The sequence below is a fragment of the Physella acuta genome, unplaced genomic scaffold (assembly GCF_028476545.2).
Source record: "Physella acuta isolate Inbredline_101_S28 unplaced genomic scaffold, ASM2847654v3 ptg000699l, whole genome shotgun sequence".
Taxonomy (NCBI): Eukaryota; Metazoa; Mollusca; class Gastropoda; family Physidae; genus Physella; species Physella acuta.
The window spans coordinates 628,325-645,776 of NW_026732218.1; the positions used below are offsets into that span (position 1 = coordinate 628,325).

A 17,452-nucleotide genomic window follows, 5' to 3' on the forward strand; every position below is an offset into this window, starting at 1 on the left:
ATTATAATAAAAAGAAAATTTGATTATTTTGAAGAAACTATCTATGCAATTATTAAAAAAAAGAACGCCTTATAATTCACAAGTATCAGATGCGTAGCGATGTGGGGGGGGGGGGGGGATGCGGGCCGCACCGGGTATTTATTGATGCATTTATTGATTATTTAATGCATTGATTTATATAGTTGTTGAATTTGTTTTCATTTAACATCTAAATTTAAATTTAAAAAAAGAAACATTTTTATTACCATGTGCCTTTGAAAAAGGAAACCCACTTTATTTTACTGGCTCAACGCTTTGTTACGTTAACTAAAAGAATTTATTCTCTTAAAATACTTTCTTTAGTTTTACAGTCTATGGGAAACAGCCGCGTAAAATTGCGTAGCTCAAAAAAGTATTATATCCCTCCCCTATAATTGGTAACATTTTACATCTGTCGTTTTCGAATGCAGTAGGCCTATCTAATCATAAAGTTATTGAGATAATCTCATTGAATGATTTTCTGGATATGCTTGTATTTTTGTTTGATTGTTTTAGCTTAAAAAATAAAGTTTTACTTAAATATCGAAAACAATAGAATTTCAGACGATACAAAAAAAAGCGTTAACTCAGTGCATTGAGTACAGATTATTCCTTTGGCAAAATAGCAGTAATCCAAGAGATTTACTTAATTAATTGCCAATTATTTACTAGACTCACCATGTGATGTTTACATTAAAAGTTGACGAGCTTAATTAAACGTCTTGAGCGACTTCGCGTATGTCCGTGCATTTAACACGTTTTAGCAGTGAGGTTGTTATCATGAGATACAAGGGTTTAAACTAAAAAGGTAACCAAAAAAATAATTTAAAAACTGTGAAGAATGAGAAAGGTATATCATATTATTAATTGTCTTCAACAGAAAAAAATACTTTGTGTTTTGTTAGTGAGTCAGGAATTTTAAAAACTAAGTCTTTAAACAAATGTTTAAAATGTAACGGGATTCAATTGGGATCTTTCATTTTTTTCGATTTAGGCTAAAAAAAGCAACGATTTGTTTTTATACACCTGCCTAGTGGTAGGGCACTAGACTACTAACCAGAAAGTCTCGTGTTCGAATCCGGGTCAAAGACAGTGGAACACCCTGAGTCCACCCAGTTCTGGTGGGTAACTCACATTAGGGAAAGTAAAGGCGGCTGGGTATAGTGCTAACCACATTATCCCTTCATATGCCGAGGTCAAGAAACATATGAACTCTACTTCATCTGCCCAATGGATCGTTTGATCTAAAGAGGACATATTTACCAAAAGTAAATCTTTTAAAATTTAATAGGCCTATCATAACCAACATTTTAAAGAGCAAAACATACGACTTAATTAAAACAATGCACTGAATTTAAATACTATCATATATTTATTTCCTTTGTATTACAATTTAAATCAACAATATTTTTATTTAAAAACCATACGTAACATATACTCATAAATAAGCCGTCTTTGTATAATAATTTATAATAATTTCTGGTACGGACGTAAATGATTTCTCAAAATATCTGAGATCGAGACGATAAGACATCTCCCCCATCCAGTGGCGTAGCGAGGTCGGTGTCACCCGGTGCGGAACTTAATGGTGTCACCCCCAGAGACGTAGCGACCCTTCCCGGGGACAAACTTTCAATTTTCAATTTGCACCCCAACCTCAAGCTTTCGATTTGCACCTCTTAAAAGACTATTTAACACTCTAATTAATCACTTCATTAAGTGGAATTATCATTTTTCTCTATATATTTTGCTTTTTTTTGCCTTGGTGTCACCGACCTAAATGGTGTCAACCGGTGCGGTCCGCACTCCCCGTCCCCCCCCCCCCCCCCTCGCTAAGCCTCTGCGCCCATCTGAGATGGGTTAATTGTCTTGAGTGTAGGCGATATTTTCCTTGACAACACAACGAATAATTACAATGATTGCCTTACCACGAATAAATTTATTATCTCCCATGTTAGTGTGTAACGATGTTAAAGGGAAGCTGAAATGTATTCTCGTTAATATTTTAATTAATACTTCGGGAACTATAAAGCTTATATAAAGTTTATAAGTCTAAGTGTTTTCTTTATTAAGTAATAAAAAAAGTTATGTTGTTCAGTTAGTAATTAGAACTTTTTGTCTAACATCAATAAACAGATTGACCATATAAGAAAACAAAAACGATGTTGTTTTATTACATTTTTTAATTGTGTTCTTCAGCGTTGTCGAATAGTCACCAATTCTCTTTTATCTTCAAGCAAACAGCCACTAAAAATAAAGCACATCTCAATTCATTTTAATAACATTACTAGATTCTAGTTCAGGGGTCGGCAACCTTTTGAAGCGGAAGAGCCAAAAGTTACAATTTTCAAAATTTCCCTGGTTTTATAGAGCCACTAACATTTTTTTATTTCAAATATTTTATTTTTTGATTAAGATTATTAGTATTTGTGCAAGGAGCTGGAGAGCCGCATCTTGATATCAAAAGAGCCGCATGCGGCTCGCGAGCCGCAGGTTGCCGACCCCTGTTCTAGTTCAATAACCATTATAAAAACCTTATAATAACAAACTTTTAGCATGCAATGAAAATAAGAATGTAAAACAAACTTTCTCTTTTAAATAAAAACATATGTTGCTAAAATATCTAATTTCCCATTTCCCATTATTGCATTTATTTTGGTGATCAAACAAATCATCTGAAGGCTTTAGTCCCGAATTCACGCATTAGAAATTGAACTCATATTGAATGTCGGTGGTGTAGAGGTAGCATTGTATAAACTAATGGAGTAGTTTGAAAAGATCAGTTGTCAGTGAAGCAGAAGTAGCCGAAATGTCATGGAGCAAACTTGGAGGAATCGCCCTAAAACCTACTGAGATGGAGAGATATAAATGTGTCCATTTTCCACAAGGGGCCTCAGGGATGATGATGATGATAATGATGATGATAATGATGATGATGATGATAATAATGATGATGATGATAATGATGATGATGATAATGATGATGATGATGATGATGATGATGATGATGATGATGATGATGATGATGATGATGATGATAATGATGATGATGATAATGATAATGATGATGATGATGATAATGGAGTAGTTCTCACACCTATCATGGACAAGCCAACACTTGATGTTATGGGATGGCATGGTTTGGTGGTAGAGCGCTTGACTGCTATCCCAACGGTCTCGAGTTTGTATTATTTTTACTTGACAAAATGACAAAACATTACAAAACTGTTGAAAGAAGTGGCATATAAAATACTTAAAAAAAACTTTTTAAAAAACCACGTTTTTCTTGTGGACTAAAAAGTAGAAAATAACTATTTACATACATTTGATGACAAAAAACGTGGGTACGTTCACCATCAAATTTCCCGACCCATCTGCCCGACCCACGTTTTTTGTCATCAAATGTATGTAAATAGTTATTTTCTACTTTTTAGTCCACAAGAAAAACGTTATTTTTTTTAAAAAAAATTTTTAACTATTTTTTTTTCTCCTTTTTAGTCCGTTGCTACACATGAAAAACGTGGTTTTTAAAAAAAGTTTTTTATATAGTTTATTTTCTACTTTATCCAATGACTTGATTAAGTATGACTTGACTAAGTGTTTATAAATACACGGACTAAAAATCTTGAGCGACCAGGATTCGAACCTGGGTTGTCGCGGCCACAACGCGAAGTACTAACCACTATACGATCACGGCCAGCGCGCTCACATCGATTGGGGCCGATTAACTGTGTCAATAGGCCTTCAGTCTTGTCGGTATCTTTAGAAATCATGTCCTCAATTTTATGGTCCTTAGGGCGTAATTAAATTAAGCTAATTACGGTCTCTAATTGCTAGTTTTTATGATTGCATCTGAAATTGTTAGGCGAAAGTAGCCTGCATGCCAAATTTCAGATCTATAGAGCAATCAGAAGTGGGCTAATTTTCGATGTCAATTTTAACAACAAACAAACACACGCGAAGCTGAGTTAATAAAAAACGTGTTAAAAAGTAAACAGCTATCATTACCCTACGTCAATAACCTCCTGAGTACATTGAATCAACTTCTAATCAGCTTTAAAAGATGGTGTAGCAACCATCTATATACACATTCTAGAACAGTGGTTCTTAACCTTTTTGGAGGTACCAGTTTCATAAGCGCATTCACCGAACACTTGGGTTTCGATCGAACTCAGGTTAAGAACCACTGCTCTACATTGCAAAAGATAAACTTGTTCAGAAAACTGCATTTGTTATAGTTAAATGATGTACGTAGATATTTATGTTTCTAAACTAAACAGTATTACACGTTTTTTTAACATGATTTGGGTTGTTTTGTACGCGATGTTTTATGTACACAATGAACAATAACAAAATTAAATCAGCAACTGTTTCATTTACTAATAAATTATTGTTCACTGTTCAGTTTTCAACATCAAGTTCTAAAAAGGCTAATAATATTCTTCACTGGTGTATTTCATTCAAAAGACTTGTGAAATGTAACTCCGGGAGAATGGTTTATAGTTACAGTTTAAACTTGATTTATCACAAGATGTTGTTTAAAAAAAAACATGCATGCATCAGCCGGGAATCGCACCCGGATCGACTGCTTGGAAGGCAACCATGCTGACCTTTACACCACCGACGCCGATATACAACTAGAAGAAAAACAGATTTAAACGCAGATGTATAATCATTTGTTAATAGTGATTAAATAATAAACACGAGCCGGCCCGCGGCATAACATACGCCGCTATTTAGTTGTTTCTAATTTTCAATAATTCATAATTTGTGAATTCGACAGTACCAACGCTGACACTGAAAATATTTCTTTAAAACACTATAAGTAGCTCGTTAAGGACCATAACCCCCCCCCCCTTTCCTTCCCCCCCCCCCTCACGATTAAAATCGTTGGCTCTGCTTGTAAACATTTAGAGTGAACACAGCTCACTAAAACCATGTAGGGGTGGGGAGGTAGGGAGAGCGTTTGCAGCTTGTTTTCTAACGGCTCGAAGAGGAGAATTATATATATAGATTTTTATTTCTTTTAGATGTCATCTATAAATGACATTAATCTTTTTGGACGATTTTTACCTGCCTCCGTCACAAAAAATGACGTCACACTTCAGCCTTCAAACGCCTTCACACTTACATTGAATTTTTCTTAATACATCGGTATGTTTTTCAAAATCCTGTCTAAACTCTGTCAAAATAAAGTATTCTAATTAACTTCTATTACGATTTTAAAAAAAAGTTTTCTAAAACAAGAAATAAAGTAAAAAAATATATATATAATTGCGTCAGCCGGGAATCGAACCCGGATCGACTGCTTGGAAGGCAACCACGCTGACCTTTACACCACCGACACCGATACATATACCAACTTAGATTTATTTAAAATTTCGATCGGACAGTGGTTGAATCGACGATGATTGATTTGAAGATTGACCTGTTTGGTGTCACAAGTCAGTGGAAAGCCCCTGAGTCCAACCAGCTCTGATGGGTACCTGACTCACGATAAGGAAGCTAAAGGCGGCTGGGCATAGAACTGAACACATTAAAGCTTTTAAAATGTAATAGGTCTATCATAACAATCATTTAAAAAAGTAAAACATACGACTTGAATAAAATAAGGCACTGAATTTTAAAAAAAAGATAATGTAGTTTATATTTCCTTAGTATTCAAATTTAAATCAACAATATTTTGATAGGTAACCCAAAAAATTCTATTAAATAACCATTCGTAACTTATACTCGTAAATAAGCCGTCTTTGTGACAAAATGAAAATAAAACAGACAATAAAATTGTAATAATTTCTAATAGGGACATAAATGATTTCTTAAAATATCTGCGAATGAGACCATAAAACATCACCTCCATCTAACTTTTATGATGTAACAGTCTGAGCGAGGTAAATTGTCTTTAGCATAAGGGGTATTTTCCTGACAACACAACGAATGAGTTCAATGATTGCCTAACTTCGAATAAATGTATTATCTCCCATGTTAAAATATAACCATCTTAAAGGGAAGCTAAAATGTATTCTCGATAATATTTTTAATAATACTTCGGAAAGTATAAAGCTCATATAAAATGTATAAGACTAAGTGTTTTCTTTTTAAACAAAAAATAAAGTTTTGTTGCGTAATTTAGAAATTAGAATATTTTTGTCTAATTTAAATAAACAAGTATACAATATAAGAAAACAAAAACGCATTTGTTTTATTACATTTTTATTGTTGAAATTTTAACGATACGCCGTCAACGATGATCAATACAGTTCAAAATATTGGCAACCTTTTTTAATTCTTCAAGTATACAGCTGATTGTATGTAAAAAAAAAAAATTTAAAAATTTTTTTTAAAAAAATCAGGAGGAAAGTTTTATATTTTTTTGAGGCTAACCGCTTTCTTACATAAGTTAGTAACCCTGTGAAACTTGAGTACCCTAATTATCTTAAATCACAATTGTGCCGTAAATAAAAGTACTGAATATTTAGATATATGGGAAGTGATAGATTTAGATTTTAGATCGTAAGTCACATGATGAGGAAAGAAAAACACGATCTCTTGAAAACTATCAAGGTATCTAAAAAAGTTACAGTAATTCTTTGCTGAATAGAGAGAATCACATGAACAGCTAAACAGTAAATATGTCCTTTGTGGACGATCAAGCAGACACATATGTAGGATCATTCCCCAAAGGGTTTGGTTATGGACCTGAAGAGACTGACATTGAAGGAGCAGTGAGTCCTGGGGATGTGAAGCCAAGGATTTTGTTAATGGGTCTTAGAAGAAGTGGCAAGCAGAGGCGTAGCGAGGGGGGGGGGGGGTGGGGGACATATGTACCCGGGCGCCGACCTTAGGGGGGCGCCAAATTGAAAGTGTGAGGGGGGTGCAAATGAAAAGTTCGAGGGGGGGGGGGTGCAAATCGAAAATTTGCTCCCGAGGGGGGTGTCAAATTGAAAGTATGTCCCCGGGCGCCGGGAAGGGTCGCTACGCCTCTGGTGGCAAGTCATCAATACAAAAGGTTGTCTTCCATGAAGTGTCACCAAATAAGACTTTGTTCCTGGAGAGTACCAATAAAATTGTCAAAGATGATATTTCCAATTCATCATTTGTCCAGTTTCAAATCTGGGATATTCCTGGCAAAATTGATTTCTTCCATACTGCCTTCGACTCAGAATATATCTTTGGTGGATGTGGTGCCCTAATTTTTGTTATTGATGCTAAAGATGACTACATGGAAGCATTATCCTGGTTACAAATGGCAGTGAGCCGTGCCCACAAAATTAATGAGAATATAAAATTTGAAGTGTTTATCCACAAAGTGGATGGGCTGTCTGATGACAACAAGATAGAAACACAGAGAGACATTCTGCAGAGAGCAACAGATGAGCTAGCAGACGCGGGGATGGATAATCTCAGACTAAGTTTTCACTTAACCAGCATCTACGAGCATTCAATATTTGAAGCCTTCAGCAAGGTTGTGAAGAAGCTGCAACAAGTTGGACATTGTCATCTCTAACTCAAAAAATTGAGAAGGCTTTCCTCTTTGATGTCGTTAGTCAAATTGACATCGCCACAGACAGTTCACCAGTAGATATGCAATGTTACGAATTGTGCTGCGATATGATTGACGTTGTCATTGATATGTCTTGTATATACGTGCTCGTGATGATGGTGCATTTGACAATGAGTCGGCTTCATTTATCAAACTAAACTCCAGTACAGTGCTGTTTCTTCCTGAGGTCAACCGGCACTTAGCACACTTATGTATACTCAGAGAGGATGGCTGCGAGAACAGTGGTTTCATTGAGTTCAACTTTAAGTGTTTTTGGGCAGCTATTCAAGAAGATTTTGTGGCTCGCAATAAACAGGCAAACAAAAGCACTGGCCATCCACAGATGGACCTACTTGTAAATGAAACGGATGGCTTGCTGGACTCTTCATTGGGTGGACAAACAAATGGGATACCTGGAGCTATCGGACTTTCGTCATTAAATGGCTCTGTTTTACAGGAGGACTATGGTGATTAAGTGAATTCCTAAATCCTTTCAACAGGTGAATGGATGACAATGCTATGAACCTACATTTTAAAATCTCTGTTCTCTGATGATAATAATTTAGAAATGGAACAGTGTGTGCCAAGAGTTCAATAAATCTCTCATGAAATGTCACTCTAGAATTTGAAGCTGGAGCTAGAAGAAAGAAATATGCTTTATTATTATTAGTAGCTTACATAAGCTTCACTTTATAGCTGCCACTTGTTTTTACCTGTTTTTTTTTTCTTTTTTTTTTTTTTTTTTTTACCTCCTTACTGAATTTCTTGGTTTAGATGTATCAAAATGAAATAAAAATTCAACTTTGTTTAGTTTTAATGCTAAAACCTCATGTGTTTACCTCTGTTTACTAATGTTTTTTGACTTAAGTAGCGATTGTCCAGACAAAATAATTTCAGATTACCCAAGGCTATCTCAGATTTTTCCGAGCATGTTTCTTATGCATGTCTTTAAAACATGATATCCAAGAAGACATTACATGGATTTCTTATTTAAAGCTGCTAATTACATTAAAATGGGATAGATTTTATTGTCCAAATATTATGTCCCCTGCAAATGTTTTTAAAATTTTGCATTTGTGGTTTTAAATTATTGAATAATAAATTCTGTTGCTATAAGGAACTCTAGCATAAAATGTGCTTGGATAAAGATTCTGTTGGGTTTAAGTCAGATTAGTCACATAATGATATAATTAATTATTAAGCCATCTGTATTGGCTGAATTGTTTGTATAAGATTTAGGTTCACAAATACAAAGAACTCACTGGTGTGTGTATTATTTTCTAAGATGAGTTCAACTTTTACATTTTTAAAAGCTCTCCTGTGTGCGAAGCAACAGAATGTTTTTCTTCACCATGTTTTTCATAAACTTAGTCAGCTTAACAGTAAATTCTGCTGATGTTTAATTTATAACTTGTGTTTTGTTTTTATGCTGAGTGATTACGCTTGGTTTTTTGTTGTTTTTCATGTTTTCTCTAGGTTTGTGCACTATTTTTATCCAGTTTCTTGAAAAAAGTTTGTTTTAAATGTCTTTAATAAGAAAACATTGGCAGCTTGTAAGATCAAGATGAATATATATTCCAACGTTGAGTTGATGTAACTCCCTCCCCCCCCCTCGTCGTCACCCCGAAGTGATTGCTTTAAACTGTGCTCAGATAATACTAACGATTTGCATCTAGATTTGGTTATAAATTCAGCTGGGTGTTGCATGCTTTCTTTATCATTAGCAGGTTTACGTCAAGGTGTTACCCCCCCCCCCTCCACCCGTGTCGGGATTTGTCCACTTTGTTCTTAACAGACTATTTAATTCACTCTAATTAATCATTTAATAAAGTGAAATTATAATGTTTATGTATATATTTTGCAATAATATTTTGCCTTGGTGTCACCCCCCTATATGGTGTCACCCGGTGCGGTCCGCACCCCCCCCCCACCCCCACCCCCATCGCTACGCCACTGAGCTTAGGTATGATGTCATTTTATGGAGGGTGTGGGGGTGACATTGCGACTTTCAGTCTATGTGATAACTGGCTTGTTGAAGTTATTATATTTCCTGGGATCGTTAAAATTATTTTTTTTTAAACTATTAACGACATTTGTAAAAGTAAAAAAATTAAAAATGCGTCAGCCGGGAACCGAACCCGGATCGACTGCTTGGAAGGCAACCATGCTGACCTTTACACCACCGACGCCGATACATTGCATTGCTCAATTTCATTCAAATCCAAATCGGATAGTGATTAATTAGACAGTGATTGATTCGAAAATTAACCTATTTGTAGTCACACACATGGAAGGGGGGTGGGGGTGGAGGAGAAACTTCAACCGGAAATTTCAATTTTCTAGAATTCAAATATTGACACTTGAACAATGAATGTGAGGAATCTGAATATTGACTTGTATAAGGTCATCCATAAACCATATCACAATGGGGGTGTGGGGAGGAAGAGGCGCGCTATATAGTGACGAAGTGTTGCCATTGATCAGAGCTAAATGGTAGAGTGGGGTCCAGGAAGCAAAGACCACTTTATATTTTTTAAAAATAACTTTTGAAACTTGCTACTCAGCTGTTAACTCGTTTTTAAATTGTAGTTTTTGTAAAATTTAACCTTTACACCACCGACGCTTTCATGTAAAGGGCTAAAAATACATTCTAGACCGTTCGGATCAGTTGATGTCTGTGATTGAGTAATATTACGTCCATATGACGTCACACATCTCCATCGTACTCTGTTTTGGGCAGCCCTCTTTATAAGCCCGGCAACCCTTACCTCTTCTATTGTCCTTCCTCAGGATTTTCTTGGCCTGTCTACTGTCCTCTCCCTCTCAGAATTCCAGTTTAATGCTTTTGATAAAATTAGACTGGTCTAAAACTTTACAAATTATTGGATAAAACATAAAACAAGTAAGACTGGTACGGGTTGTGGAGTCAATGACATGTAAATAAAGTTAAAACCCGTAAATGCTACTATTATTAGTTTAGCATTAAGCCTATCTTTATTGAAAAATGCAAGACAATATAACTGTATGTTACGTGTATAATGTCAACATTGTTAAAATATCGAATAATCCCAATAAGAATGAATACAAAGATAACTTCATCTTACTTTATACATTCGTAAGTCAACTAGTATGATTTATAACATTAAACACCTGATAATTAAAAGTCTATTAAAAACCATATGTAACATACAATCGTAAATAAGCCGTCTTTGTTACAAAATGATTATAAACATATAGGCAAAAAAATTATAATAGGGACGTAAATGATTTCTCCCCCATCTAACCCTTATGATGTAACAATCTGAGCTATGTAAACTGTCTTTAATATAGGGGATATTTTCCTGATAACACAACGAATAATTTCAATGATTGCCTAAGTGCAGTCAATTATCTCCCATATTAAAATATAACTTTGTTAAAGGGAAACTAGAAGTGTATTCTCGTTAATATTTTAATTAATACTTTGGGTAGTACAATGGTTATATAATGTTTATAAGTGTTTTTTTTTTATTAACAAAAACAATATTTGGTTGTTAGATTCAGAAATTAGAGTATTTTGATTTTAACATTAATAAACACACGACTATTACGAAAACTAAAACGCGTTGTTTTATTGCATTGTTATCCTTATAAATCAACACGATACACCTTTAAGGTTGTTCTGATTTATTGTCATATAAATCCTTTTTTTTAAACTAGTAGTGAACGGCCACAACAAAACAACCGCACTTTATTTTATTAACATAACTAGTAAATTAACAAATATAAATACCTTTTTAATAACTAACCTTGTACATGCAATGAAAATAAGAATTAAAACAAACTTTCTCTTTTTAATAAAAACTTATGTCGCTAAAATATGTAATTTCGCATTTCCCATTATAGAATTTATGTTGGTAATCAAACATTTTATTAAAAAACAGTTTGTCAGACGGGAATCGAACCCGGATCGACTGCTTGGAAGACCCCATGCTGACCTTTACACAACGACACAATATGGAAAAAGATAATTTCTAATGCGCAAATTTAGGAATACAGCCTTCTGATCATTTGCTGATGGTGATTGAGTATTCTTACCTTCAATTGACGTCACACACCTTGAAGTCTAGCTGAAGTGTACGTACGACTAAAGACTAGAACCATTGAACAACTAGAAATAGAACTTCACTGAGTAACCAAAGTGATTGATTTGAACATTGACGTCGTCAATACACCACTGAAAATATCAAGTTCTTACAAACCAACCATTGACACTTCCAGACGTAAAAATGATGATTTTTATTGACTTTTTTGGGGTCACCCAAAAACCAAAGAATGTCTGTTGAAAATTTGACCAATATGTACCAGGCTATTGAAATGTCTCTATAGAGAAGCTTTAGAAGACCTTGTCTAACACATGCTATATAAATAATAGAATTGTACAGTAAAAGAAATAATACAGTTAAAAAAAAATGTAAAACACGATTATTGCGGGCCCAAAATGAGTTCAGACTTATTGTCAAATATTGTTGTCTGGTTCGTTATCTCAGAGTGGTTATACATTGCAATAAAATAAATTAAAATACTCAGGTAATAGACTATTTAAAATTTAGAGAAGCGGGCTACTTATATATATATATATATGATATATATATATATATATATATATATATATATATATATATATATATATATATATATATACATATATATATATATATATATATATATATATATATATATATATATATATATATATATATACATATAGGGGGGGGCCCAAAATTTTTTTTTGCGGGGGAGCCTTTTTTTTCTAGTTCCGCCACTGATTTGTAGTCACACTCCTGAGAGGGGGGGGGGGGGGAGGAGAAACTTCAACTGGAAATTTCAACTTTCTAGAAGTCAACTATTGACAATAAAACAAGGAATTTGAGGAATCTGAATATTGATCTGCGTATGGTCATACATAAACCATATCACAATGGGTTGAGGGGGGGGGAGGAGGAGGTGGGGTGGAATATGGTGACAAAATGTTGCCATTGATCAGAGCTAAATGGTAGCGTGTGGTCCAGGAAGTGAAGACCGCTTTTTATTTAAAAAAATAATTTTTGAATCTTGCTACTCTGCTGTTATCCCGCTATTAAATAAACGTTTTTATAAAATGTAACCTTTACACCACCGACGCTTTCATGTAAAGGCAAAAGATAAATTCTAGAACGTTCGGATCAGTTGATGACAGTGATTGAGTAATATTTCGTACATATGACGTCACACGTCTCCGCCGTACTCTGTTTTGGGCAGCCCTCTTTGTAAGCCCGGCAACCCTTGCCTCTTCTATTGTCCTTCTCCGTTATTTCCTTGACCTGTCTACTTTCCTCTTCCTCTCAGAATTCCAGTTTAATGATTTTGATAAAATTAGACTGGTCTAAAATTTGACAAATTATTGGATAAAACATAAAACAACAAAGACTGGTACCGGTTGTGGAGTCAATGACATGTAAATAAAGTTTAAACCCGTATTTGCTACTATTATTAGTTTAGCCTGAAGCCTATCTCTATTGAAAACTGCAAGACAACATAATTGTATGTTCCGTATATAATGTCAACATTGTTAAAATATCGAATAATCCCAATAAGAATGAATACTTCATCTTACTCCATACATTCGTTTGTTAACTAGTATGATTTATAACAGTAAATACCTGATCATTAAAGGTCTTTTAAAAACCATACATAACATATAATAGTAAATAAGCCGTTTTTTACAAAATGAATATAAACATATAGACAATAAAATTAAAATAATTTCTGATAGGGACGTAAATAATTTCTCCCCCATCTAACCCTTATGATGTAACAACCTGAGCTAGGTAAATTGTCTTTAATTTAGGGGATATTTTCCTGACAATCAAACGAATAATTTCAATGATTTCCTAACTAAGTGCAGTCAATTATCTCCCATATTAAAATATAACCTTGTTAAAGGGAAACTAGAAATGTATTCTCGTTAATATTTTAATTAATACTTCGGGAAGTACAATGCTTATATAATGTTTATGAGTGTTTACTTTTTAACAAAAAACATGTTTGATTGTTTGATTCAGTAACTGGAGTATTTGTTTTTAAAATCAATAAACAAGGTAACTACATACGAAAACAAAAACGCGTTGTTTTATTGCATTTTTATTCTTATAAATTAACACGATATGCTGTATAGGTGTTTGGCAGAAGGATCCGAATAGACACCGATATTTTTTATTTAACTACAAGTCAACAGCCACAACAAAACAATCGCGTTTAAGTTTATTACTTTAACTAGTAAAATACCAAAATATAAACTCCTTTATTATAACAAACTTTGTATATGCAATGAAAATAAGAAATTAAACACACTTTCTCCTTTTAATAAAAGATTATTTCGCTAAGATATGTAATTTCCCATTCCCATTATAGGGGGGGGGGGGGGGCTAACAAACTTTTAAAGCTCTAAAAATTAACCATAGACCCTACCAGACGTAAAAACATTAATAATGAGGGATGGGTTGGGGGTGGATCACTGATCAGGGGTAGAGGAGGGAGGGGGTGCAAGGTGTCAAGACCACTTTTGCGTTGTAGAAAGTAATGTTTCAAACTGAATCACAGCATTTATTTCACTTTTTGAAAGACTATTTTTGTAAACTGTAATAGAATTGTGTAACCTATTGATATGCTTAGTGTTGAAACAGTTCAGCCAATGTTTAAGAAAGAAATGGATATATTAAAATAAGAAAAACAGCGAATTTATAAATATGGTAAACCAGGGGGGGGGGAAGTAAAGAAATGATTAGCATATGTATGACGTCATTCTATTGTAGGTGTGTGTGTGGGGGGGGGGGGTAACTTTGGGACCTTCAGTTTATGTGATAACTGGCATGTTGATGTTATTATATTTCCTAGGATCGACATAACAAAACGGGTACTCAAGTTATCGTGCTTACAGATGAACACAATTAGACTAAATTGCTACTCAATCAGGTGAAAAACGATTTTAGCCCTTTTTACAAGACGTCTTCTATACTTGAAACTGCGTATACGACAGGGTTAAGAATGTTGAATCTATTTGGAGATACATCTTTGATCTATCTATGCAATTAAAAAAATGTGCGTCTGCCGGGAATCAAACCCGGATCGACTGCTTGGAAGGCAACCATGCTGACCTTTACACAACTGACGCCGATGCACATTACCAAAACGGAAAACAAAGAAATGTGGAATTAATTGACGAAGTGTGATCACTGATCAGGGGGTAGATGGAATGGGGGGGGGGGGGCACTTTGCCATTTTAGAAAGTAATGTTTGGAACTGAATCTCAGCATTTATTTCACTTTTTGAAAAACTATTTTTTAAAACTGTAATAAAATTGTGTAACCCAGGGGTTCCCAACCTTTTTTTACTCTAGAGCACATTCTAAAATATCGGTTGGGTGGCGGGCACCACCTATTTTAAATCGACAAACTCCTTCCAGAGGCGTAGCAACCCTTCCCGTCACCCGGGGACAAAACTTTCGATTTGCACCCCCTCCTTCAAATTTTCGATTTGCACCCCCCCCACCTCACCTCATACTTTCGATTTCCATCCCCTTCAACCTTTCAATAATGTTTATGAAAAAAATTCTGTCTCTGTCGAATAGTGAGAGGCGGGTACATACGAATCGTTCGGCGGGCGACATAGCGCCCGCGGGCACGGGGTTTGGAACCCCTGGTGTAACCCATTAGTGTTAAAGAGCTCAGCCTATATTTCAGAAAGAAATCGGTATATTAAGAAAAACAAAACTGCAATTTTAATTCGATGGTTGGGTGAGGGGGGTGGGCAAAAGTGGTTTGCTTAGGTATGACGACATTTTATGGAAGGTGGGGATGTGGGGTACAATTCGGGACTTTCAATCTATGTGATAACGGGCGTTGATGTTATGATATTTCCTAGTATCATTAAAATTATTTTTAAAAATTACAATTCACGACTTTTGTAAAAGTAAAAACGAAAATTGCGTCAACCGGGAATCGAACACGGAACGACTTCTTGAAAGGCAACCATACTGACATTTACACCATCGACGCCGGTACATAGCTACGCTCAATTCCATTCAAATTCAAATTTGACAAACATATAATCGTAAATAAGCCGTCTATGTTACAAAATGAATATAACCATAGACAATGAAATTATAATAATTTTTTGTTAGGGACGTAAATGATTTCTCCCCCATCTAACCCTTATGATGTAACAATCTGAGCGAGGTAAATTGTCCTCAGTACAGGGGATATAATAATTTCAATGACTGCCTAAGTGCAGTCGATTATCTCCCATAATGAAATATAACCTTGTTAAAGGGAAACTAGAAACGTATTTTCGTTAATATTTTAATTAATACGTCGCGAAGTACAATATTTATATAATATTTATTAGTGTTTACTTTATTAACAAAAACAATATTTGGTTGTTTTATTAAGTAAAAGGAGTATCTTATTTTTGAAGTCAATAAACAAGGTGACTACATACGAAAATAAAAACGCGTTGTTTTATTGCCTTGTTATCCTTATTTATTAACACGATACGCCTTTTCAGATGCTCAACTCCTGTTTTAAAATCGAGAGCTGATAATTATTTTTTTAAACTACAAGTCAACAGCCACAACAAAACAATCGCGTTATCAACAAATATTAACTCCTTTATTACAAGCTTTTATTTAACTCAATTCCTCTGTCTGTCTGTCTAGATCGAAACGCTGGAGTGAAAATTCGGACAGTTCTACTTGACCGAGACGATTCACATTTGACACGTGGGTCAAGACATGAAGACAATGCAATCTGAAATTAAATTTGACTTAATTGGATGCCTAATTAATTTTTTATGAATTAATTAAAATTTGGACCGAATTAGTAGGCATGTCTATCCAACCACACCACATGCGTCATCACTTTCAATAGCTGCGCCATCAGGTTTAATAGCTGCGCCATCACGTTCAATAGACGCGCAATGGTTTTTAGTCATGTAACACTATTGTAAATAAAACATGTAAAGTACTGAAAAAAAATAATAAAAAAAAGTTTTAATAACAAGCGTTTATGTAATAATGCACTAAAAAGAAGAAAATAAATTATAGAGTACTATTTAAATAACTATAAAGAAAAGCGTGGGTGTCTTCCATAACATTAGTAAATGTATCCAATAGATACTAAAGTGACCCACGCTTTTCTTTCTAGTTATTTAAATAGTAGTCTATAATTTATTTTCTACTTTTTAGTGCATTATAACATAAAAGCTTGTTATTAAAACGTTTTTTTTTATTAATTTCTTTTATAACAAACTGTGTACATGCAATTAGAATAAGAAATTAAAACAAACTTTCTCCTTTTAATAAAAGTTTGTGTTGCTAAAATATGTCATTTCTAATTTTCCATTTTAGCATTTATTTTGGTAAACAAACATTTTATTAAAAAACATTTCGTCAGCCTGGAATCGAACCCGGATCGAATGCTTGGAAGACCCCATGCTGACCTTTACACCACGACACTATGGGAAAAGATAATTTCTAATGTGCAAATTTGGGAATACAAACTTCTGATCATTTGTTGACGGTGATTGAGTATTCTTACCTTCAAATGACATCACACACCTTAAAGTCAAGTTGAAGTGTACAAACGACTACAAACCAGAGCCATTACACAACTAGAAATAGAACTTTACTGAGTTACCAAAGTGATTGATTTAGACAATGACGACGTCAATACAATACTGAAAATATCAAGTTCTTGAAAAACAACCATTGACACTTCCAGACGTAAAAACGATGATTTCTATTGACCTGTTTGGGTTCATCCAAAAACCACATCACAGTAGTGGGGAATAGGGAGATAAATTTAAAAAATACTA

General features: G+C 34.4%; 1 pseudogene; it reads left to right on the forward strand.

Annotated features, from left to right (window-relative positions):
• The first annotated feature begins 6,441 nt into the window (after positions 1–6,441).
• On the forward strand, positions 6,442–8,036 carry LOC131949501 (ras-related GTP-binding protein C-like; annotated as a pseudogene).
• Positions 8,037–17,452: the final 9,416 nt, after the last annotated feature.